The 25,997-nt window shown below is 36.2% G+C and overlaps 1 long non-coding RNA gene across 4 annotated transcripts in view; it reads right to left on the bottom strand.

The window, feature by feature from the left end:
* LOC116088216 overlaps positions 1-25,997 on the bottom strand; it is a 103,421-nt gene that overhangs the window by 62,970 nt on the left and 14,454 nt on the right. For 3 of the 4 annotated variants that reach the window (XR_004117823.1, XR_004117824.1, XR_004117826.1), the window contains exon 1: positions 21,605-21,790. The exons of the other annotated variant lie outside the window; for it this stretch is intronic. This is a non-coding gene — a long non-coding RNA (uncharacterized LOC116088216). Of the gene's footprint in view, positions 1-21,604; positions 21,791-25,997 lie in introns of those variants that run through there. 4 annotated transcript variants of the gene reach the window in all.

The following is a 25,997-nucleotide window of genomic DNA, read 5'->3' as shown; positions in this document are numbered from 1 at the left end:
TTCTTCTTCTTCTTCTTCTTCTTCTTCTTCTTCTTCTTCTTCTTCTTCTTCTTCTTCTTTTTCCTTTTAGATCTAATGACATGCTGTTTAATTTTCAATTTTTTTCTTGTAAAAGCAAATTTTATTTCTTTTTTATTGGATATTTTCTTTATTTACATTTCAAATGTTATTCTCTTTTCTAGTTTCCCACCCTCCCAGAAACACACTATCACATCTTCCCTCCCTCTGCTTCTATGAAGGTGTTCCTCAACCCACCCACACACTCCTATCTCCCTGCCCTTGATTTCTCTACCATGGGGCTTCTATAGAGACTTCAAAGGACCAAGGACATCTCCTTCCATTGGTGCATGACAAGACCATCCTCTGCTACATATGAAGCTGGAGCCAAGTGTTGATGGCTTAGTCCCTGGGAGTTCTAGTGGGTATGATTGGTTGTTATTTGTGTTCTTCATATGGGGTTACAAACCCCTTCAACTCCTTCAGTACCCTCTCTAACTCCTCTATTAGAGATTCTGCACTCAGTCCAGTGGTTGTCTGCTTACATCTGCCTCTGTATTTGTAAGGCTCTAGCAGGGCCTCTTAGGATACAGCCATATCAGCCTCCTTTCAGCATGCACATCTTAGCATCCACAATAGTGTCTGGGTTTGGTAACTGTATATGGGATGAATCCTCAGGTGGGAGAGTCTCTGGGTGGCCTATCCTTTAGTCTCTGCTCTACACTTTATCTCTGTGTTTGCTCCTTAGTATTTTGTTCTTCTTATAAGCAAGACCGAAGCCCTCACACTATCTTCTTCCTTTTTATTTAGCTTCATGTGGTCTGTGAATTGTATCCTGGTTATTTGGAGCTTTTGGGCTAGTATCCACTTATCAATAAGTGCATACCATGTGTTTTCTTGTGAAAATGGGTTATCTCACTCAGGATATTTTCTAGTTCTATCCATTTGCCTAAGAATTTCATGAATTCATCATTTTTAATAGCTAAGTAGTACTCCACTGTGTAAATTTACCACATTTTCTGTATCTACTCCTCTGTTGAAGGACAACTGGATTCTTTCCAGCTTCTGGCTATTATAAAAAAAGGCTGCTATGAGCATAGTGGAGCATATGTCAATATTACATGCTGGAACATCTTCTGGGTATATGTACAGGAGTGGTATAGCTGGGTCCTCAGGTAATACTTTTTCCAATTTTCTGAGGAACCACCAAACTGATTTCCAGAGGGATTGAATCAGCTTGCATTCCCACAAGTAGTGAAGAAGTGTTTCTCTTTCTCTACACCCTCACCAGCATCTACTGTAACCTGAATTTTTGATTTTAGTCCTTATGACTGGTGTGAGATGGAATCTCAGGGTTTTTGATTTGCTTTTCCCTGATGACTAAGGATTTTTGCACATTTCTTTAGGTGCTTCTCAACCATTTGATATTCCTCAGTTGAGAATTCTTTTTGTAGGTCTGTGTGCCATTTTTAATAGAGTTATTTGGTTCTCAGGTGTATATCTTATTAAATTCTTTGTATATATTGGATATTAGCCTTCTATCAGATGTTGGATTGCTAAAGATATTTTTCCAATCTGTTGGTTGTATTTTTATCTTACTGACAGTGTCCTTTGCCTTACAAACTCTGTGTAATTTCATGAGGTCCCATTTGTCTAATTTTCATCTTGCAGCACAAGTCATTGGTGTTCTGTTCAGGAATTTTTCCCACGCGCCCATATGCTTAAAGCTTTTTCCCATTTTCTCCTCTATAAGTTTCGGTGTATATGGTTTTATGTGGAGGTCTTTGATCCACTTGGACTTGAGCATTGTACAAGGAGATATGAATGGGGCAATTTGCATTCTTTTACATGGAGACCACCAGTTGAACCAGCATCATTTGTTTAAAATGCTGTCTTTTTTTTCCCACCAGATGGTTTTACTACTTTGTCAACGATCAAGTGACCATATGTGTGTGAGTTCATTTCTGGGTCTTCAATTCTACTCCATTGATCAACCTACCTGTCTCTGTACCAATACCATATACAGTTTTTTTTTTCTCTATTACTCTGTAATATAGCTTGAGGTCAGGGATAGTGATTCCCCCAGATGTTCTTTTATTGCTGAGAATAGGTTTTGCTATCCTGGTTTTTTTGTTATTCTAAATGAATTTGCAAATTGCTCTCTCTAACTCTATGAAGAATTTAGTTGGAATTTTGATGGATATTACATTGAATCTGTAGAGTGCTTTTGGCCAGATGGCCATTTTTACTATATTAATCCTGACAATCCATGAGCATGGGAGATCTTTCCAACTTCTGAGATATTCTTAGATTACTTTCTTGAGAGACTTGAAATTCCTATCATATAGATCTTTTGCTTGGTTGGTTAGAGTCACACCAAGGTAATATTATTTGTGACTATTGTATATAGTGTTATTTCCTTAATTTCTTTCTCAGCTTGTTTATCCCTTGATTAGAGGGAGGTTACTGATTTGTTTGAGTTAACTTTATATCCAGCCACTTTGCTCAAGTTGCTTATCAGAGTTAGGATTTCTCTGGTGGAATTCTTGGGGTCACTTAAGTATACAGTAATATCATCTGCAAATAGTGATAGTTTGACTTCTTCCTTTCCAATTTGTATCCCTATGACCTTTTTGTTGTCTAATTGCCCTAGCTAGAACTTCAAGTACTATGTTGAATAGATAGGGAGAGAGTGGGCAGCCTTGTCTGATCCCTGATTTTAGTGGGATTGCTTCAAGATTCTCTCCATTTGTTTGATGTTGGATACTGGTTTGCTCTATATTGCTTTTACTATGTTTACGTATGGGCTTTAAATTCCTGATCTTTCTAAGACTTTCAACATGAAGGGATGCTGAATTTTGTCAAATGCTTTTTCAGTATCTAATGAAATGATCATGTTGGGGTTTTTCTTTGAGATTTTTTAGTGTACTACATTGATGGATTTCCATATATTGAACCATCCCTGCATCCCTGGAATGAAGGCTACTTGATCATTTTGATGTGTTCTTGGATTCGACTGACAAGAATTTTATTGTTTATTTTTGCATCAGTGTTCAGAAGGGAGGTAGTCTGAGGTTCTCGTTCTTCACTTAATCTTTGGGTGGTTTAGTTATAAAGATAATTGTGACTTTATACAATGAATTCCACTGTTTCTATTTTGTGGAATAGTTTGAAGAGTATTGCTATTAGGTCTTTAAAGGTCTGATAGAATTCTCCACTGAACCCATCTGGTCCTGGGCATTTTTGTTTGGGAGATTATTAATGATGGCTTCTATTTCTTTAGGGGTTGTGGGACTATTTAGGTGGGACAATTTTCTGATCTGTTTTAACTTTGGCACCTTGTATATGTCTGGAAAATTGTCCATATCATCCAGATTTTCCAATTTAGTTGAGTATAAATTTTTGTAATAGGATCTGATGATTTTGTGAATTTCCATGGTTTCCATTGTTATGTCTCCCTTTTCATTTCTGATTTTATTAATTTGTATACTCTCTCTTTGCTCTTTGGTTAGTCTGTCTTAGGGTTTATATATATTGTTTATTTTCTCAAAGAACCAGATCCTGTTTTTTTGATTCTTTGTATAATTCTTTTTGTTTCTATATCTTTGATTTCAGCCCTGAGTTTGATTATTTCCTGCCATCTACTCCTCTTGTGTATATTTGCTTCTTTTTGTTCTAGAGCTTTCAGGTGTGCTGTCAAGCTGATAGTATAAGCTCTCTCCACTTTCTTTTTGGAGCCACTGAGAGCTATGAGTTTTCTTCTTACCACTGTTTTCTTCTTACCACTGCTTTCATTGTGTCCCGTGAGTTTTGGTAAGATATGTCTTCATTTTCATTAAATTCTAATAACCAATATAAAAGCAAATAGGTGTATTGGCTTTTTTGCAGCGGTCTGAGTAAGTATACCTAAGATGGTTTTTAAGTTTGCTGAAGGGAACACTATGACCACAAAAATATAAATTGAGAAGAAAAAAAGTTTCTTTGTTTTAAAATTCCATGTTACTAGTCATCATCTAAGGAAGTCAGAACAGGAAAGAATCATGCCAGGATCCTGGAAGCAAGAACTGATGCAGAGGTCATGGAAGGTTCTGCTTATTGGCTTACTTCACAGGTCTAACTCAGTTTGGTTTTTTAGAGAATCCATCTCTGGAATTCCCCCACCCACCACAGAGATGGGCCTACCCCTGTTAATGATTACTTAAGAAGATTCTGCTAACAACAGAATCTTATGAGGCATTTCCTCAACTGGGCCTCTTTCTTCTTTGATGACTCGTTTGTATCAAGTTGACACAAAAAAAGACATCAAGTATACTGATTAAGACCGAAGTCAGACAAACAAAGTGGGATATTGCTGTGACACACATGACTATGTTGCTCATTGGCAGAATGTGGACTTGTAACGTTGGATTACTAAGGTTGTTGAATGCTTAAAGAAGGGCTTAATAGACGATTTTAGTAGGAGTATGTGAGACAGTGGTACTAAAAGAAATGAAGATTTTTGATGAACTAGCTCAAGAGATTTCAAAGGAGGAAAATGAAAACAAATGGAAATAGAGACCAGTTTTGTATTATTTTTCAAAGTATGTGGTAATTTCTGGCTTTTATGAATATTCATCATTTGTACTTAGTATAACATGCAAAAGTTTTTCTTTCCAGAATTCATACAGATTCATTAAACCCCTGAGTGTTGGGGTGTAGTTGGAAAGAGAATGTAACTAGGTCCGAGTTCACAATGCATCATGCTGGTTCACATTGACATTATGAAGAGCTCAGTGAAAGCTGCATATAAAGTAAAAGCTGAGGTCCTAATATGTATACAGTCTGATAGCTTATATCTTTCTATTGGGGAATTGAGTCCATTGATATTGAGATTTTGGGTTTCTGGTATTTTTGTTGTTGGAGGTGGCTTTAAGTATGATTTTCTTCTTTTTTAAGGCCAAAATATGGATACTTCAATCCCAGTTAGAATGTTGAACAAAATAATCACAGGAGGCAGAGAGGGAGGGATCAGGGTGGGAAAACGGAGTCTGCAGGAAGAAACTGGGACAGAATCTGGTATGGGGGAAGATAGGAGAAAAGCCCATAGGGCCAGAAGAGTGAAGAGAAATACGCAACAGTATGGGTTTGGAGGCTAGGGACCCTTTAGAATGTACAAGACACCAATGATCTGAGAGGATCCAATGACCCAATGGAAATGCTTTTTGCCGAAATGGCCAACAGTGGGGAGATGGAACCTTCAGTAAATAGATAATAGATAGATCTACCTTAAGTAGATAGTCCAAAGCCCTTTTTGAGTGGCATGTGGCTACTCAATCATCTTCAAAGTGTTTGACCCAGAACTGCTCCCTTATAAAGTAAATAGAGGGACAAAATTATAGCAAAGGCTAAAGAAAAGTGCATTTAAAGAATACTCTGCCTTGCGATCCATAGCATCCTCAGGTACTAATCCTCAACATTATTACTGATATCATGTTGAGAGAAAGAGGACTAGTATTGCTGTCCTCTGAGAGACTCTTATCAGCAACTGACAGAAATAGATGCAGATACTTACAGCCAAATCTTGATCTGAGATCAGAGATCCCTATGGAATAGTTAGGGGGAGGACTGAAATAGCTGAAAGGTTTTGCAACCCCATAGGAAGAACAAGAATATCAACTCTCCAGAAACCCTCAGAGTTCCTAAAGTCAAAACCACCAACCAAAGAAGAGGAGAATATGAGCAGGTCCATGGTCCATGGCCCTTGTACATATGTAGCAGAGGACTCCTTCTTCTGGCCTCAGTGGAAAAAGATGTGCTTAATCCTGTGGAAACTTAATGCCCCAGGTAAGGGGATGCCAGTGGTATGAGGTAGGAGTATGTGAGTGGGTCGGAAGCACGCTTTCAGAAACAAAGGAGAGGGGTAATGGGTGAAGAACTCTTGGAGGTGGGATCAGAAAAGGAGCAACTTTTAGCATGCAAATAAATAAAGTAATTAATAAAAAAATCATCATAATTGTCATTATGGTTGACATAGTTATCATCATGACTTTCTTTTCATCTTTGTTTTTCTCTTCTTCCTCTTTCTCCCCACTTTGTTTTATTTTGTATTTTTGTATTCTACCTTTGGATACCTCTAGCCAATTAACAAGGATCTTTATTACTTTATTCATTTATTGTTCTCAGGTATCAATTTTACTGTGGAATGTCAAGATAGAAGATAGGTGATCTAAGTGGCTATTAGTATTGGTCACCCATTCAAACCCATGCTGACCTTGGAATTTACTGAGTAGTCCCTCTTTGCCCTCTATGTCATGTACCATATCTTCTTGAAGACATCTTGGTCATTGCCATTGTCTTCATCAGATATATGGTTTCTATCTGAGTTTGTGTCAGAACCTAAATCAGAGATGTTTTCTTTATATCCACTAATTCCATAGTGGGAGTCATAATGCCTATCCACTATCATTGGATCAGGATACAGAAGGGGAGAATGGAGAGAAACATGATGAATCCCAGACTTCCTGTGGATCGTTGTTGTAAAATAGCATGTTCATCAACAGACAGACTGCTCAGGCCCAATGTATATGCATAATTTATTCACAGCTCTATTAAGATAACATATTTATAGCCTAATTTCAGTGTTATTTAAGAGATATATTTCAAATATTAACTATAAAATTTTCAGCAATTATTCAGAGAGTAATTTCATTTAATGAGTAGGCAATTCTTTTTATTTTTTTAGTGATAGAAATATAAGTGAAAATAAGTAGCACAAGTGATTATTTTTATCAGTTTTTCTTTGTGTTATATGTATGTTGGTTGTTGAGTTTAAATATTTCTCAGATTTCTTTATTGGTCTGGAGTTTCAGTATTTTGTGAAATACCCACGTACTTCATAAATATTTTCTTTTAAAAAAATCCCACAATTTGTGAGTGGTGTGTTTTGACTTGTAATTAAATCCTCCCTACATCAGTTTCTCAAGCATGTGGACTTATATAGTTCAGAACAAGAGCATCAGCTTAAGAGGGAAACTGTAAAATATGAATGATAAGGGAGGGAAAAACAAACAAAATATCAAACAAAAACAGGAAGGTAGATTCTATGGAGGACTGGTGGAATGGAAAAACACAGTGTGGGTTCTGGATCTTGGTAGAAGGTGAAGAACGCTTCCATATCTCTCTAACAGTATTACTACTCATGTCCAATGGGGTACTTTGAGAAAAAAGTAGAGGATCCTAGAAAACTAGTGAGACTCAGTTTGAGCCAGGAACAGGTCAGTGACTGCTCCCCTTGTATTTACATGGGTGCTGACATCCTGGCACCTCCCTGTAGTGATAGTGAAATAATTAGTTACTCTAGAACTAATGTGGATTTACCATTGGTCTAAAGGCTCTATAACAATGTTTGTTGCTATGTAATATAGTTTCCCATATGCAAACCTCCCATCATATCCCCTCTCCCTTCTGCCCCTAAGAGGGTGTTTCCTAACCCATGCACGCACTATCATCTCACTCCTCTAGCATCCCCCTATAATGGGACATCAAGCCTCCACAGGACCAAGAGCCTCTCCTTATGTTGATGCCAGATAAGTCCATCCACTGCTCCATATGTAGCTGGAGTCATGGACCATCCCTGTCTAAACTTTGGTTGGTGGTTTAGTCCCTAGGAGCTCTGGGGTGTCCTGTTAATTGATATTGTTGCCCACTATGGGGCTGCAATCCCCTTTAGCTCCTTCAGTTTCTATTCTAACACTTCCATTAAGGTACCTAGGCTCACTCTAATGTTTGGCTGTGAGTATCTGCATCTGTATTAGGTGCTGGTAGAGTATATCAGAGGACAAATTTTTAATATGTGTTTGAGTATTTTTGTCTATGTGGTTAATAAAATTTTAATGAGTAGTATAAATGAATAACAGTATGGAAGTGGATAAAATAAAGCAGATATTATACTTATTTAAATTCATCAAAAGATAAATAAAAAATAAAATTATTGGGGTTTTGAAGATGGCTCATGTGTAAAATGTCTACCATGCAAGCATGGACTTGAGTTTCGATAACTAGCACCTGCGTAAAAAGGCATAGATAGTATCATGCTTACTGTCTCACCATTGGGAGGTTGAAAAAAAAAATTCAGTAACATGTGCCACTTAGTATGGGAATCAGTTTTAATGTGTGACCCCATGTCAATAAACAAGATGGACTCTAATAGAGGAAGACAGGTGATTTCAACTTCTGACCTCTATACATATACAAAGAGCTATGCAAGTAAATGTACATAGAGATTCACAAATGCTCATACTGTAATTAAATATAATTAATGTCACTTAAAGTAATACAATTTTGATTTCTCAGCTCACAGAGTCCTGGGGGGGGCACCCTAAGCAGCCTTGATAAATCTGCTATCTATAGCAGACACCTATTCCCTACACCTCCCTGTGTACCACTTTCAGACGAGCAAATCATGAACCATATAAGTTAGCTTCCCTTCCTTCAAACAACTTCCCTACTCACTGAGACCTCTGGGCATGGCAAGCTTCCTTGAATATTCTGCTACCTCAATTCGCCTACCTGGACATCCGAACACAACTGAAGTATGAGAAAATAACCATACAACCAATTTTATATAGATGATAGAGGCCTTTAAAGAGGAAATGGATTTCTTAATTTCTTAAATAAATACAGGAAAATATAATCAACAAGTTTTAATCAGGAAACAATTAAATTTCTAATGAAATACAATAAAATAGCAATAAATAGGTGAAGGAAATAAATAAAACTGTTCAAAATTTAAAAATGGAAGCATCAATAAAGAAATCAAATCCTCTAGCTGGAGAGCATTACCACTTGAGTGAAGGAGATAGAAGAGAGAATTTCAAGTATAGAAGTTAAAATAGAAGAAATTGGTACATCAGTCAAAGAAAATGTTAAATCTAAAAAAATTCCGAGACAGTACATCCAGGGAATTTGGAATACGATTAATAGACTTAAACTAAGAATAATAGGAATAGAAGAAGTTGCCAAGTTCTATTTCCAAGACTCAGAAAATATTTTCAACAAAAGCATAGAAGAAAACTTTTCTAACCTAAAGAAAGAGATGCCTAGAAACATACCAGACAACTCCTACACATGATAACCAACTTCAGTCAAGTGGATAGATATAAAATTAACTCAAACATTTCAGTAGTCTTCTTCTACAAAAAGGATAAACAAGATGAGAAAGAGATTAGGGAAACAACACCTTTCACTATAGAAACAAATAATATAAAATAACTTGGTGTAGACCTATCCAAGCATGTGAAATATCTATATGACAAGATCTTCAAGTCTCTAAAGAAAGAAACCAAAGACCTCAGAAATTGCAAAGATTTCCAGGGCTCATGGATCAGTAGGATTAACATAGTAAAAATGGCCATTTTACAAAAAGCAATCTACAGATTCAATGAAATCCATATCAAAATTCCAACTCAATTCTTCACAGATAGAAAGACCAATTCTGAAACTCATCTAGAAAAACAAAACAAAAGAAAAAACAAACAAAAAAAACCAAAAAACAAAAACTGATGATAGCAAAAACTATTCCCAACAATAAAAGAAGTTCTGGGGGCATCACCATCACTAACCTCAAGCTGTACTACATAGCAATAGTGCTAAAACCATATTTTATTAGTACAGAGACAGACAGGTAGATCAATGCAATAAAAATGAAGACCCAGAAATAAAGCCACACACCACTGGTCACTTCATCTTTAACAAAGAAGCCAAGACCTTTCAGTGGAGAAAAGAAAGCATTTTCAACAAACAGTCTTGGTCTAACTGGAAGTCTGCATGTAGAGGAATGCAAATTAATCTCATTGTACAAAGCTCAAATATAAGTGGATCAAGGAGGTTTACATAAAAACGAGATATGCTGAATCTAATAGAAGAAAAACTGGGAAAGAGAATCCAAAGCATAGGCATGGCATAAAATTTCCTTAACAGAACAGCAATGGCTCAGGCTCTAAAATCAACAATTGACATATAAGAACTCATAAGAACGAAAATCTATTGTAAGGCAAAGGACACCATCAACAGGACAAATTGAGAGCCTATAGGATATGCAAAAACCTTCACTGCTCTATCTCTGGCAAAGGGCAAATATACAAAATATAAAAAGATCTCAATAAGTTAGACTCCATAGAACCAAATAACCCCATTAAAAATGGGATGCAGAGCTAAAGATAGGATTATCAACTAAGTAATCTCCAATGGCCAAGAAGTACCTAAAGAAATGTTAAACATCTTTAGTCTTCAGGAAAATGCAGATCAGCCAGGCAGTGGTGGTGCATGCCTTTAATCCCAGCACTTGGGAAGCAGAGGCAGGTAGATTTCTGAGTTTGAGGCCAGCCTGGTCTATAGAGTGAGTTCTAGGACAGCCAGGGCTATACAGAGAAACCCTGTCTTGAAAAAAAAAAAAAAAAGAAAGAAAAGATATAAAAAGGAAAATGCATATCAAAAAGATTCTGACAGCATATGCTGGCAATGACATGGAGAAAGAAAACTATTCCTCAATTGCTGATATGATTGCAAGCTGGTACAATCTCTTTTGAAATCAATCTGGAAGTTCTTCAGAAAATAAGAAATAGTATTATTTGAAGACCCATCTATACCACTACTGGGCATATACCCAAAAGATGCTCCAATATATAAAACAAGGACATGTGGTCTGTTTTGTTCATGGCAGTCTTACTTATAATACCCCAAGTTGGAAACAATCTAGATGTTCTTCAACTGAAGAATGAATAAAAAAATAGTTTTACATTTACACAATGTAATACTATTCATCACCTATTAAAAATGAGGACTTCATAAGTTTTGTAAGCAAATGGATGAAACTAGAAAATATCCGGAGTGAGGTAACTCGGACACAAAATTACATACATGGCACTTATTCACTGATAAATGGATAGTAGCCTAAAGATATACCCAAGATACTACTCACAGACCATTTGAATCTTAACAAGAAGGAACACCAAAGTATGGATGCTTAAATCCCATTTAGAAGGGTGAAGGAAATAATCCTGGAAGGCAGAGGGAGTGAGGGACCTGGGTGGGATAGGTGAGGGGGAGAGAAAATGGTGGGCAGGATTAGGTATGGGAAGAAACAGGAGAAAGTAAATAGTAATAGTAGTAGTAGTAGTAGTAGTAGTAGTAGTAGTAGTAGTAGTAGTAGTAATAGAAGTAATAGTAGTTAGTAAAAATAATAAATATTCTTTGCTTTAAAAAAAAATGGTGGTTGTATTGAACTAAATGGAGAATTTACAACAGAGATTCTGAAAGTATAATGGCCTAAACAAATATCTTGCAACCTCTAAAAATCCACAGAAGATAAGCTAAACTACTTTATCTAGTCAAACTTTCAATCACCATATGAGGGTTAATAAGGTATTTCATGATAAATCCAAATCCAAACAATATCTATCCCCAAACATAGCAACATAGAAAATACTGGAAGGAAAACTGGAATTCGTGGATGATAATTATATCCAAGGAAACACAGGAAAACACTAGCAAAAACAATGAAAGCACACACACACACACACACACACACAAATGCATATAAACACACTATCAGCACTAAATCAAAATGTCAGGAATTAATAATCACTAGTCATTAATATATCTCAAAACCAACAGACTCAATTTTCTAATTAAAAGTCACAGGCTAACAGAATGGATGGGAAAATACGATTGATCATTCTACTGAATTTAATAAACATACCACAGCAATAATGATAGCCATTACCTCATTGTAAATGACTAGAGAAAAAATGTTTTGTTTTGTTTTAAGCAAAGACACTCAAGAAAGAACCTGAAGTAACCAGTCTAATATCTAATAAAATATACTTTCAATCAAACCCTAATGAAAAGAGAAAGGGAAAGAAACTTCATACTCATCAAGGGGTATATCAAACAAAATGATATCTCAATTCTGAATTCTATACGCCAAACACAAGGGCCCTATCTTTTTAAAAGAAACATTGTTAAAGCTTAAATTGCACATTAACCCTACTCAATAATAGCGGAAGCCTTCAACACACTACTGTCACCAATTGATATGTCATCCACACAGAAAGTAAATAGTAAAATAATGAAACTAACAGACATTTTGAATTAAAGGTACTAACAAACATCTACAGAATATTTCACTCAAAAATGAAAGAATATACCTTCTAAGAACATCATGAGTCCTTAACTGAGATTGGCAATATACCCAGTCACAAAGCAAGCCTCACCAGATTGAAATGATGCCTTGTATTGTATCAGTCAACTTTGTATTAATTCTGTATTTCAACAACAAGAGAAACATCTGAAAGCCTAAATAATCGTAAAAATTGACCAACATTGTACTCAATGATCACTGTGTCAGCTAAGAAATAAAGTAAGAAATTAAAGATTTTTCTAGAATTCAATTAAAATGAAGCTACAACATAACAAAATCTATGAGACATAATGAAAGCAGTAGTAATAGGAAAGTTCTAGCCACTAATGACTCCATGAAGAAATTACAAAGTTCAGATCACCACAATTCACATGTATAACTGAACACTACCAGGAAAAAAATAGAAGAAAGCCCTCCCACAAGAATTAGAAGGAAGGGAATAATCAAACTCAGGACTGAAATCCTTCAATTAGAAACAAAACGATACAATAAAAAAAAAAAAAAAAAACCAACAACAAAACCAAGAGCTGGTTCTTGGAGAAGGTAAACAAGATAAAAAAAAAACAACCCATGACCAAAATGATCAAAAGACTTAGAGACAGTATTCAAATAAGTAAAATCAGAAATGGAAAGGAAGATATCACAACTGACACTGAGAAAATTCAAATAATTATTGCATCTTATTTTAAAAATCCATGTTCCACAAAATTGGAAAATCTTAATAAAATGTATGATTTTTTTAGACAGATAGCATTTTAGAAAGTTGAATAAGGCTAAGGTGGAACCAGCTGGAAGGCATAGGCTTCAAAAGAGGCAGGACAGCCAGGACAGGATCCTCTCTACCTCCCTCTATACCTAGGAGTGATGGTGATGGATACACAGCCCTCTCTACCACTTCCTTGCAATTGGAGAGCTTGCCTCTAGGGAATGCTCTAACCCAGGGACTTCAGACTCAGGAGAGATGACTGAACCACAGTCATCTGCAAGCAGGTTTTACCAGAGGACAGCTGATCTCACAGAAGTGCTGACACAGGCTTACAGAACCAAAAGAGGAACAAGCTCCAACCAGAGACAGCAAGAACATCTACCACCAGAGATCAACAAAAGGTGAAAGTCAAATGCAAGAATCTTACCAATGGAAACCAAGGCTACTTGGCTTCACCAGAACTGCAACCACAGCAAGTCCTGGATATCCCAAGTCCTGGAAAAACAAGATTTGAATCTAAAATCATATCTCACGATGGTGCTAGAGAAATTTAAGAAGAACATGAATAACTCCCTTAAAGAAATACAGAAGAACACAGGTAAAGAGGTACAAGCCCTTAAAGAGGAAACACAAAAAATCCCTTAAAGAATTACAGGAGAACAGGAGTAAACAAATAGAAGCCCTTAAAGAGGAAACACAAAAATCTGTTAAAGAATTACAGGAAAGCACAAACAGGTGAAGGAATTGAACAAAACCATCCAGGACCTAAAAATGGAAGTAGAAATAGTTAAGAAATGACAAAGAGAGACAACTCTGGAGATATAAATCTTAGGAAAGAAGTCAGAAACCATAAATACAAGCATCACCAACAGAATACAAGAGATAGAAAAGAGAATCTCAGGTGCAGAAGATACCATAGAAAACATTGACACACAGTCAAATAAAACACAAAATGCAAAATATTCCTAACCCAAAGCATCCAAGAAATCCATGACACAATGAGAAGACCAAACCTATGGATAATAGATATAGAAGAGAATGAAGACCTCCAACTTAAGAGGCCAGTAAATATCTTCAACAAAATTATAAAAGAAAACTTCCCTAACCTAAAAAAAAGAGATGCCCATGAACATACAAGAAGCCTATAGAACTCCAAATAGATTGAACCAGGAAAAAAATTCCTCCTGCCACATAATAGTCAAAACAACAAATGCACAAAACAAAGAAAGAATACTAAAAGCAGTGAGGGAAAAAGGTCAAGTAGCATATAAAGGCAGACCTATCAAAATTACACCAGACTTCTCACCAGAGACTATGAAAGCCAGAAGATCCTGGGTTGATGTCATACAGACCCTAAGAGAACACATATGAAAGCCAGAAGATCCTGGGTTGATGTCATACAGACCCTAAGAGAACACAAATGCCAGCCCAAACTACTATACCCAGCAAAACTCTCAATCATCATAGATGGAGAAACCAAAGTATTCCATGACAAAACCAAATTCACACAATATATTTCCACAAATCCAGCCCTTCAAAGGGTAATAAATGGAAAACTCCAACACAAGGACGGGAACTACATCCCTGAAAAAGCAAAAATGTAACCTTCCAACAAAACTAAAAGAAGGTAGTCACATGAACGGAATTCCAACTCTAAAAACAAAAATAACAGGAAATAACAATCGCTTTTCTACTTAATATCTCTTAATATCAATGGACTCAATTACCCAATCAAAAGACATAGACTATCAGATTGGGTATGTAAACAAGACCCAACATATTGTTGCATACAGGAAACCCAACTTAGTGACAAAGACAGACACTGCCTCAGAAGAAAAGGCTGGAAAACAATTTTCCAAGCCAATGGCCCCAAGAAAAAAACTGGATTAGTCATTCTAATATCAAATGAAATCTACTTTCACCCTAAAATGATCAAAATGATAAGGAGGGACACTTCATCCTCATCAAAGCTATGATCTACCAAAATGAATTCTCAATTCTGAACCTGTATGCTCCAAATGCAAGGGCATGTACATTCATAAATGAAACTTTATTAAAACTCAAATCACACATTGCACTGCACACAATAATAGTGGAAGATTTCAACACCCTACTCTCTGCAATGGACTGATCATGGAAACAGAAACTAAACAAAGACACAGTGAGATTAACAGAAGTTATGAAATAGATGGATTTAACAGATATCTACAGAACATTTTATCCTAAAACAAAAGGATATACCTTCATCTCAACACCTCATGGTACCTTCTCCAAAATTGACCATATAATTGGTCACAAATAAGGCCTCAACAGATACAAGAAGATTGAAATAATTCTTTGCATTCTATCAGATTGCCATGGACTAAGGCTGCTCCTCAATAACAACATAAAAGATAGAATGCCTACATACACATGGAAGCTTAACAACACCTAACTCAATGATAACTTGGTCAAGGAAGGAATAAAGAAAGAAATTAAAGACTTTCTAGAGTTTAATGAAAATGAAGCCACAACAAACCCTAAATTATGGGACACAATGAAAGTAGTCCTAAAAGGAAAACTCATAGCTTTAAGTGCCTCCAAAAAGAAACTGTAGAGAGCATACACTAGCAGCTTGACAGCACACCTGAAAGCCTCTAGAACAAAAAGAAGCAAATTCACCCAGGAGGAGTCAAAGGCAGGAAATAATCAAACTCAGGGCTGAAATGGACCAAATAGAAACAAAAAGAACTATACAAAGAATCAGCCAAACCAGGAGCTGGTTCTTTGAGAAAATCAACAGCATAGATAAACCCTTAGCCAGAATAACTAGAGGGCACAGAGCCAGTATCCTAATTAACAAGATCAAAAATGAAAAGGGAGACATAACAACAGACATTGAGGAAATCCAAAAAATCATGAAATCCTAATACAAAAGCCTATATTCAACAAAAGTGGATGAAATGGACAATTTTCTAGAGAGATAACAGGTACCAAATTTAAATCAAGATCAGATCAACAATCTAAACAGCCCCATATCTGAAAATGAAATAGAAAGTCATTAATTGTCTCCCAACCAAAAGAAGCCCAGGACCAGATGGTTTTAATGAAGAGTTTTATCAGACCTTCAAAGAAGACCTAATACCAATACTCCTCAAACTATTCCACAAAATAGAAACAGAAGGTACTCTACCCAATTTGTTCTATGAAGCCACAATTACTCTTATACCTAAACCACACAAAGACCTAAAGAAGAAAGAAAACTTCCCACCAATTTCCCTTATGAGTACCGATGCAAAAATGTTCAATAAAATTCTTGCAAACCAAATCCAAGAACACATCAAAATAATCATCCATCATAATCAAGTAGGCTTCTTTCCAGGTATGCAGGGATGGTTCAATATATGGAAATCCATCAAAGTAATTCACTATATAAACAAACTCAAAGGAAAAAAAAACCTATGATCATCTCAATAGATGCTGAAAAAGCATTTTACAAAGTCCAACATCCCTTCATTATAAGAGACTTGGAAAGATCAGGAATTCAAGGCCCATTCTTAAACATAGTAAAAGCAATATACAGCAAACCAGTACCCAATATCAAACTAAGTGGAGAGAAACTTGAAGTAATCCCACTAAAATCAGGGACTAGACAAGGCTGTCAACTCTCTTCTTACCTATTCAATATTGTACTTGAAGTCCTAGCAAGAGCAATTAGACTTCAAAAGGACATCAAAAGGATACAAATTGGAAAGGAAGAAGTCGAATTATCACTATTTGTTAATGATATGATAGTATACTTATGTGACCTCAAAAATTCCACCAGAGAACACCTAAACCTAATAAACAACTTCAGCAAAGTAGATAGATATAAAATTAACTCAAGCAAATCAGTGGCCTTCCTCTTCACAAAGGATAAACAGGCTATTAAAGAACTTAGGGAAACAAAACCCTTCACAATAGTTACAAATAAAATAAAATACCTTTGTGTGGCTCTAACTAAGTAAGTAAAAGATCTGTTTGACAAGAACTTCAAGTCTCTGAAGAAGGAAATTGAAGAAGATCTCCCACGCTCGTGGATTGGCAGGATTAATATAGTAAAAATAGCCATCTTGCCGAAAGCAATCTACAGATTCAATGCAATCCCCATCAACACTCCAACTCAATTCTTCACAGATGTAGAAAGAGCAATTTGCAAATTCATCTGGAATAGCAAAAAACCCAGGACATCTGAAACTCTTCTCAACGATAAAGGAGCCTCTGGTGGAATCACCATACTGTACCTTAAGCTGTACTACAGAGCAATTATGATAAAAACTGCATGGTATTAGTACAGTGGCAGGCAGGTAGATCAATGGAATAGAATTGAAGACCCAGAAATGAACCCACACACCTATGGTCACTTGATCTTTGACAAAGGAGCTAAAACCATGCAGTGGAAAAAAGACAGCATTTTCAACAAATTGTGTTGGCTCAACTGGAAGTTAGCAAATGGATCCATTCCTATCAAGTCCAAGTGGATCATGGACCTCCACATTAAAACCAGATACATTGAAACTAATATAAAAGAAAGTGTGGAAGAGCCTTGATCACATATGCACAGGGGAAATTTTCCTGAACAGAACACCAATAGCTTATGGTCTACGATCAAGAATTGACAAATAAAACCTCAGAAAATTGCAATGCTTCTGTAAGGCAAAAGACACTGTCAATAGGACAAAACACCACCTAACAAATTGGGAAAAGATCTTTACCAATCCTATATCTGATAGAGGGCTATTATCCAATATATACAAAGAACTCAAGAAGGTAGACTTCAGAGAACCAATAACCCTATTTTTAAAAATGGGGTACAGAGCTAAAGAAAGAATTCTTAACTGAGGAATACCAAATGACTGAGAAGCCCCTAAAGAAATGTTCAACATCCTTAATCATCAGGGAAATGCAAACCAAAACAACACTGAGATTCCACCTCACACAAGTCAGAATGGCTAGGGAAAAAAAAGTCAAGTGATAGAAGATTCTGGAGAGGTTGTGGAGAAAGAGGAACACTTCTTCATTTCTGGTGGGATTGCAAGTTTGTACAACCTGTCTGGAAATCAGTTTGGAGATTCTTCCGGAAATTGGACATAATACTACCAGAGAACCAAGATTCTGGGCATATACCCAGAAGATGCTCCAACATGTAATAAGGACACATGCTCCACTATGTTCATAGCAGCCTTATTTATAATAGCCAGAACCTGGAAACAACCCAGATGTCCCTCAACAGAGGAATGAATACAGAAATTGTGGTACATCTACACAATGGAGTACTACTCAGCTAGTAAAAACAATGAATTTATGAAATTCTTAGGGAAATGGATAGATCTGGAGAATATCATCCTGAGGTAACCCAATCACAAAAGAACACATGTGGTATGCACTCTCTCATAAGTGGTTACTAGCCCAGAAGTTTGGAATACAGGAAGAACAACCCACAAACCACAAGAAACTCAAGAAGAAGAAAGATCAAAATGTGGATACTTTATTACTTCTTAAAAGGGGGAACAAAATACGCATGGAAGGAGTTGTAGAGACTAACTATGGAGCAGAGACTGAAGAAAGGACAATCCAGCCTGATATAGCTGTCTCCTGAGAGGCTCTGACAGTACCTGACTAATACAGAACCTGACTAATACAGAAGTAGAGGCTCATAGCAATCCATTGAAGGAACTAGATAAAGGACCCAAGGAGCTGAATGGTTTGCAGCTCCTTAGGACGAACAACAACATGAACTAACTAGTACCCTCAGAGCTTCCAGGGACTAAACCACCAACCAAATAGTATACATGGTGGGACTCGTGGCTCCAGAAGCATATGTATAGTAGAGGATGGCCAAGTCGGTCATCAACGGGAGGAGAGGCCCTTGGCCCTGTGAAGGTTCTATGCCCCAATGTAGGGGAATGCCAGGGCCAGTAAACAGGAGAGGGCCGGGTGGCAAGTAGGGGGGAGGGGGAGGAGGGAGTAAATAGTGGTTTGTTCTTGTTGGATTTGTTTTTTGGGATTTTTTTGGAGGGGAATCTGGGAAAGGAGATATATGACATGTAAATAAAGAAAATATCTAATAAACAAAGAAAAAAGTCAATATTTAAATCCTATCTTTTATAAGTCTGTTTTTAAGACAAGAATTACATAAATTGCTATCCTAATTTAGAGATATCTTTACAGACCTGTTTCCCTAGGTTGGCTCATGCCATGTGCTGTTTTCTAGAATGACTCCAACTGAGTTACCAGTTTTAAGCAAACTTTTTGTTACCAATATTACAAATTTTAATAATCCCTAACCAAAACATGCAGAGCATATTTATACATTTAAGACCTGTCAGAAACAAACATGAAATGAGTGGCTACACACATATTTTTAGACCAGACAAATTTTCTTATTTTCCAAGCTGTAATGTCAAGGAAGGAGCACCTTGTCATGTGCTGAACCCAACAATCACAATCATAGAGTGTTTTCTAGGAAACCACAGTCCTCAGCTCCCTTATCTCAGATGCTGAGAAGCTGCTGGCCCCTTTAAGAGTGAGTAGCTTGTGCAGACAATCAGAGTCTTCTCACTGTGCTTGATTCCTAGCTACAGGTGCAGGGCAAGGAATCAGTTTTTGTAGTGCAAATTAAGACTGCCCTTTTTGTTTTCTGTGTTGTTTTGTTTTTTCTTTTTTGAAATGAGTTAAAACTAAACCAAGGGTCAAATGAATTAGCAGATAAAGTTTGAAGCATTTTTTTTTTCTTTTCAACATGAAACACAGAGCAACAATCAAACAATGAAACAAAAACACAGACATAAACTACAGACTGTCAAGCCAAGGGCAGACAATAAACATATAGGGAGGAGAACTAGATGTGCCAAATGGACCCAGATCTCCTACCTAAGGGTCTCAGAAGCATTCCTCCAGTAGGAGCCAGATGAGAGCACACATGAGAGCAAAGTTTGCATTTATTTTTGTTTGCCTGTGAAACCTCCCCCCAGATAACTTATCAAAGTTCCTTCAATTTGCTTGAAAATTTGATGATTTGATTTTTATTTTTCAGTAAACTATCATTGATTATTTACATGTACCACATTTTGTCATTTATTATTCAGGTGCTGGGCATCTAGATTGACTCTCTTTCCTTACAATTGTGAACACAACAGAAATAGACATGGATGTAAAAATATTAAAACAGAGGTATAAAACTTCCTATAGGTATGCCAATACAGGAAACAACACTGTATCATATGGTATATCAAGTCTGATATTTTAACCACCCAAAGACTGATTATCAACAATGGCTGCAATTTTGGAGTTTATCAACAGTATGTGTGAGGTTTAGTTTTAACATATCTATTATCCATAATCTTTTTCTTCTGTCATGATGATAATTCTGGCTAAAGTAGGATCAAATATTTTTCTCACTTTTTAAGATGCATATAAAATGTATTTTTCTCAAATCTACTGAGAGCCATTTCTACTTCTTACACACCTATCCTATTTGCTCAGTACTTTCACTTGCAAATGTATGAGTTTATTATCTTATCTTTTCAACTTTTGAATGTACTTATTGCCAATTGTATACACTTGTCCATAAGACTCAGATATATTTGTCTACTTTAAAAATCCTATACCATGGTCTCCATGTTGTCCTGTCTAGAGAATCATATTGACAAATAGGGATCCTCTAAATTCTGTTCTTCAATTTTATCCCTTCTATTCCCTTTTCACTTGGAACTTCCAAGCTTCAATCCCTATTGTGAACATAAGTAAAAAGTGGACAACCTTGTCTTGTTTCTGAACTTACTGTGATATTTAAGATCATCTTGAGATAAATAGTAAATGAAAGATGATAATGATTCTTTCTGTGTTTACAAACATCACAGATTAATAAATGACCTCTCCTGAAATTAAAAATGTAGCACAAAGTACACATATGAAAGTAATTTGAGAGTATATGAGTACATGAGAGTATTGAGTAAAAGCAAGACTGAGAAGATATTAATACACCAGAACAACAAATTCAAAAGATGAATAACCACCCTGTCCCTGCCAAAGAAGCAGAACTCAGCTGTGATCACTTTTGATTTCACATATCAGATATAATGCATATCAGATATTCATTATATATATATATGTATATATATTAGCAAAATTATAGTTTTATATCAGAAACTAAAACAAAAAACAGAAGACAAAAAAAAAAAAAACAACAGAAAAACCCTAAGAATGGGGGTCATCAGAAAAATGAAGATTTTTATTAAAGACTTCTAGCATTAGGAACAGTGAAAATTACTTACAGTGGATAATATTTTGCACTACGAAGGCCTTGGAACTATGCATCAGTCATCTAAATTCCTGGTGTATTCATAAGCACTCAAGAAGCAAAGGACTACTACTATCCTATGGCTGTCACTCAGTTTGATAACAACAACTGGCCTCAATGCTTAATTGTTTGGATAACTATTCTTCCAAGTCCTTGTAGATATGCATGAGTCCCAAACTTCCATACTATGGCTGCCAGGTTCTATGCCTTTCCATGAAGCTAATACAAATCTGAGGCCAGATACAGTGTCTGGAGTCAGGTTTAGAGATGGAGCTGAGAGCAAGAGAAAGAGAGTGCCAGTGACTCGCAGGATCAGGTTATACTAGCATTTATTCATAAGCAACAATAAAATAAATAGAAAGTGAAATGGGATCACATTCATTCACACTCTCACTTCACTCACCTCTTCTGTGGCATATGTTGAATCCTGGCTCCTATGGTTGCTCAGGCAATGCCCATGGCTTTTCCTGCTGTGCTTCAGATCTCCCCTGGAGCCTTGGTCAGGAGTTGGGGTGTCTGGAATCGGTGGGCTGGCTCTGAGGTTGGGGGTGGGAATGAGCCAGTCTCAAAGCAAAGAGTCTCCTTTGGGCCCTGGTATCTGTGAAATATGCAGTTGCCAGACTGGGGTTTTTAATTCTCTTTCAGCTCAGGCCTTCATCATTACTTTATCTGGCATTCAACCTTATCACCTCCATTCACAAACTCCAGGCTTGGTTTCCATGATAACATTTTAACCAATCAAAATTGAGGTGTTCACTTAATCATGGCATTTACCTCATCACATTTCACATACACACACACTCTGGCCTGGGTTACATTTGTCATTTCTTTTATAGTGCTTACATTTATTCTTTACATATAGACTTTGTCCATTTAACTTGGCTCTTCAGTGGAGGAACTAAATCAAATAATACCTAATCTAACAATCACAGTGACATGTTTTAGTCATTATGACCAATATCAGATTCGGGAACATCAGCTTCTTGGAAGATCTTGTCTTCCATAATCACTTTGTATCCATTCTATAACACATATACAACATCCATTTATGAAAAAAGATGAAATACTATGTGGGATTGGCAATGTCTTATCTGGAAGCTAGATTACCAACTAAACTTCAAGTAAAATATTTGTGTTTGATGCTACTCTGCACACAAACTAGAATTACCTGAAAAGAGGAAACTCCATTTGAAAACATGAATTCTAGGTGTCTGTCTACAAACAAATTTCTTAATTAGTAATTAATTGAAGAAAGCCTAGCACACTGTGTTTTATTTCATCCCTCAACTGGGTTTCTTGAGTTCTATAAAAAATTGTGGTGCAGCAAGTCGGTTCAAACAATCCAGTAAACAGAACAGCTCCTTAGCTTCTGCACCAACTAGTGTGACCAGCTTTCTTCAAGTTTGTTTCTTTCCTGACTTCCATAGACGAAGAGCAGCAACATAGAATTAAAAACCAAATAAATCCATTCCCCACAGCTTGATTATGTAGGTTATAGTGTTTCACTTCCACAAGAGAAACACTAACTAAAACAAGAAGTTATCAGGATTTTGGGGTACTTTTGTAACAAAGAAGACCTTGTTATAGGAAGGATTACTTAATGGTTTTGGAATTTGGGGCTAGGAAATAACTGAGTGTTGAGAGCTCAGTTGGGATTTTATGGGAGTTTGAAAGATATCCATGTTGAGAGCAGGGCAGAGTATGGAGGCCTGAGTCATCAAGTTTCATAGGGCATTTTAAAAACTCTTTAATGCAATTAGGTATTTTGCTTTAAGATTCTGTCATTCTATTTATTTGGGACTGAAGTATCATTTACGATTTCTAAGATACCAGAAGTACTAAGGAGAAAACTTTTGCTTTTCTGGGATATTCAGTGCTGATCAGCTAGAAAACATTGAATTTTAATTTTTTTCATGAACCAATAACTGAAAAGACTGAACTTTTAATGATATAAATTTATTTATACATATATATATGTACATATGTACATATATATATATATATAGAGAGAGAGTATATATTCTATTTTATTTATTTTATATCCATGTCACATTTTCCACTCTTTTCTTTCATTCCAGTCCAACCCTACCTTCACATCCCTTCCCATTTACTCCTTTTCTGTTCAGAAAAAAACGGCCCTAGATTGGTATCAACCATCTATGGCATATCAACATGCAGTAAGTCCAGCTACCTCTCCTTCATCTGAGGCTAGACAAACCAAGCCAGGATGTGTTAAAGGTCCCAAAGCAGACAACAGGGTGATAGACAGCCCCTGATCACATGGCTAGAAGTTCCACATATACATCAAGCTATACAACCATAAGATGTATTAGTGGACCTAATGAATGTTCCTTGAATTGTCAGTTTAATCATTCTGAGTTCAATTGAGTATGTGAGCATGCAATAAAAAATAACCATTAAAGCATATTTTTATATAATATGTATATTTTTAATTAATTCATGTATTTTTTTTTTACTTTACATCCTGACTGCCATTCTCCTCACTCCTGTCATCCCAGTGCCACCCTTTCCTCTCAATTGTCAAAGCAGACAATGTAGTTAGATACAACCCTTGCTCCCACTTTAGGAGTCAGTCCTACAGGAAGTCACAGCTTCAAAACTGCTACATCAGTGCAGAGGGCCTAGGGCCATTTTGTACATGTCCTCTAGTTTGCAGTTCGGTCTCCAAAGAATCATCCTGAGTAAAGGTTAGTTGATTCTGTAGGTTTTACTCTCGTTTCCCTGACCCTCTGCCTCCCTCCGTCCTTGCTCCTCCCCTTCCACAGAATTTCCAGACTCCATTTAATGGATAGATGTGGGTCTCTCCATGTATTTAAGCCAGTTGCTGAATGAAGCCTTTCTGATGACAGTGATATAGGCTTCTTTCTGATAACAGGAGATGACCAGTTCAGGCTTCATATTTCAATAACTGCTTCAAATTTACTATGTGTTATGGGTCTATTTAGATTGCTTACTTAACCTTAGTTTAACTTCAATAAGTTGTACTTAAGTAGAAAATTATACAACTCATTAAGATATTCTAATTTTGTGATATATTTATAATTTTTATTATTAATTTATTTTTTTACATTGCACTGTTGTTCCCTCCTTGTCCACTCCTTTCATAGTTCTTCATCCAATTCCTTCTCCCTGCTGTCTTCAAAAGGATGTTCCCCAACCACAAACAGGCCTCTCCACTCCCTGGAGCTTCAATTCTCTCAGTGTGTAGGTGCATCTTTTCCCACTGAGGCCAGAATCAGTAGTACTCTGCTATCTTTGTTACTAACATGGTGTGTTTCTTGTATGAAACAGAAAGTTGGAGCCTGTTTTTGAATCCATCATTCTAGAGTATGTCTTGTTATTTTTGAGTTGAGTCAATTGATGTTGTGAGATATTAGTGACTGATGATTGTTATTTCTTGTTAGAAATAGGTTGTAGTATTAGTGGGTATATGTGTGTGTGTGTGTGTGTGTGTGCATTTGTGGCTTCTGCTTTCGCCTTCTTTTGGATTTGTTATTGTGATATTATTTACCTCCAACGTATGTAGCTTATTCCCTTGACTTTTAGTTTCCTTCCATTATCCTCTGTAGAGTTTGATTTGTGGATATATATTATTTAAATTTTGCTTTCTCAGGCAATATCTTGATTTCTACATTAATGATAATTGAAAGTGTTGGTCAGTCTGCCTTTGTATGTTATATGGCCTTTTTTCCTTCTAGGTATAAATATTATTTCTCTGTTCTGTACATTGAGTTTTTTGACTATACTTAAGTTGAAGGACTTTCCTTTTTTTCCTATTTTACAGGACTTCTGTAAACATTTTGGACATTTGTAGAATTTCTTTCTTCTTGTTTGGCAGTTTTTCTTCTCTGATTATTGAAAATATTTTTTGGTCATTGAGCTGGTATACCTCTACTATTGCATTTAAAAGTCAGCTATCAAAGACCATAAGGCACAGGTTACCGACCTGGTGTCTTTAGAGACACATTTAGAAATATCCGTTGTTACTAAAATTGAATATTGATATTGTTCAGTGTCCAGATAAAGATGCTTATACTCCAAATTCATTCGAGTCCAATTTTTATATTTGTTTAAGGGAAGTTCACACAGTAAAAACAGTGGCATAATATTTTCTGATATAACTTAGACATCCACATACTTTCCCCTAGATAAGGTACCAACAACAGTCTAATGAACTAATTCCATCCATGTTTGAGTTTGTGAAATAATGACCTCATGATTGACTTTTACAGAAATATAGTAGAAGTGACATATAGAAGAACATGGGTGGCTTAGTCAATTGCATCACCAAAAGACTCATCTCAGTAGAAAACTTCCTAACAGCAGTTATGAACTTCCAGAATTCATGACTCTCCATGTAATAATTGTAGGGAGCTCCTGGGTAGAAAATTTTTCTGCAGTGCAAGTGAATCATGGAAATTTCTGACCAATGTACATTTCCCTAATGTCATGTGTCTACTGAGCTTCCTGCTTGCCACAGGAAGAAATCATACAGTTTTAGAAAAGATCTCCACAATACAAATTCATAAAATTCTATCTCAAGTGGTTTATATAACTTCATACTGAATACAATAAATTTACTTAGAAAAAAAACCTTCAGCACCAAACTCAAATCTTACTTGTAATAAATGAACCATTAGCTATATTCAACTCCCTAAAAGAATATATTTTTCAAAAGACCCATACCATTATTAAAATACCATTGAGAACTTTTTTTTTAATTTTAGATATTTTCTTTATTTACATGCGAATTTCTCCATTCCCAGTTTCCCCTC

Source organism: Mastomys coucha, unplaced genomic scaffold (assembly GCF_008632895.1).
Source record: "Mastomys coucha isolate ucsf_1 unplaced genomic scaffold, UCSF_Mcou_1 pScaffold14, whole genome shotgun sequence".
NCBI lineage: Eukaryota > Metazoa > Chordata > Mammalia > Rodentia > Muridae > Mastomys > Mastomys coucha.
The sequence above is the reverse complement of the archived record's forward strand: the minus strand, read 5'-3'. Positions and strand labels throughout refer to the sequence as shown.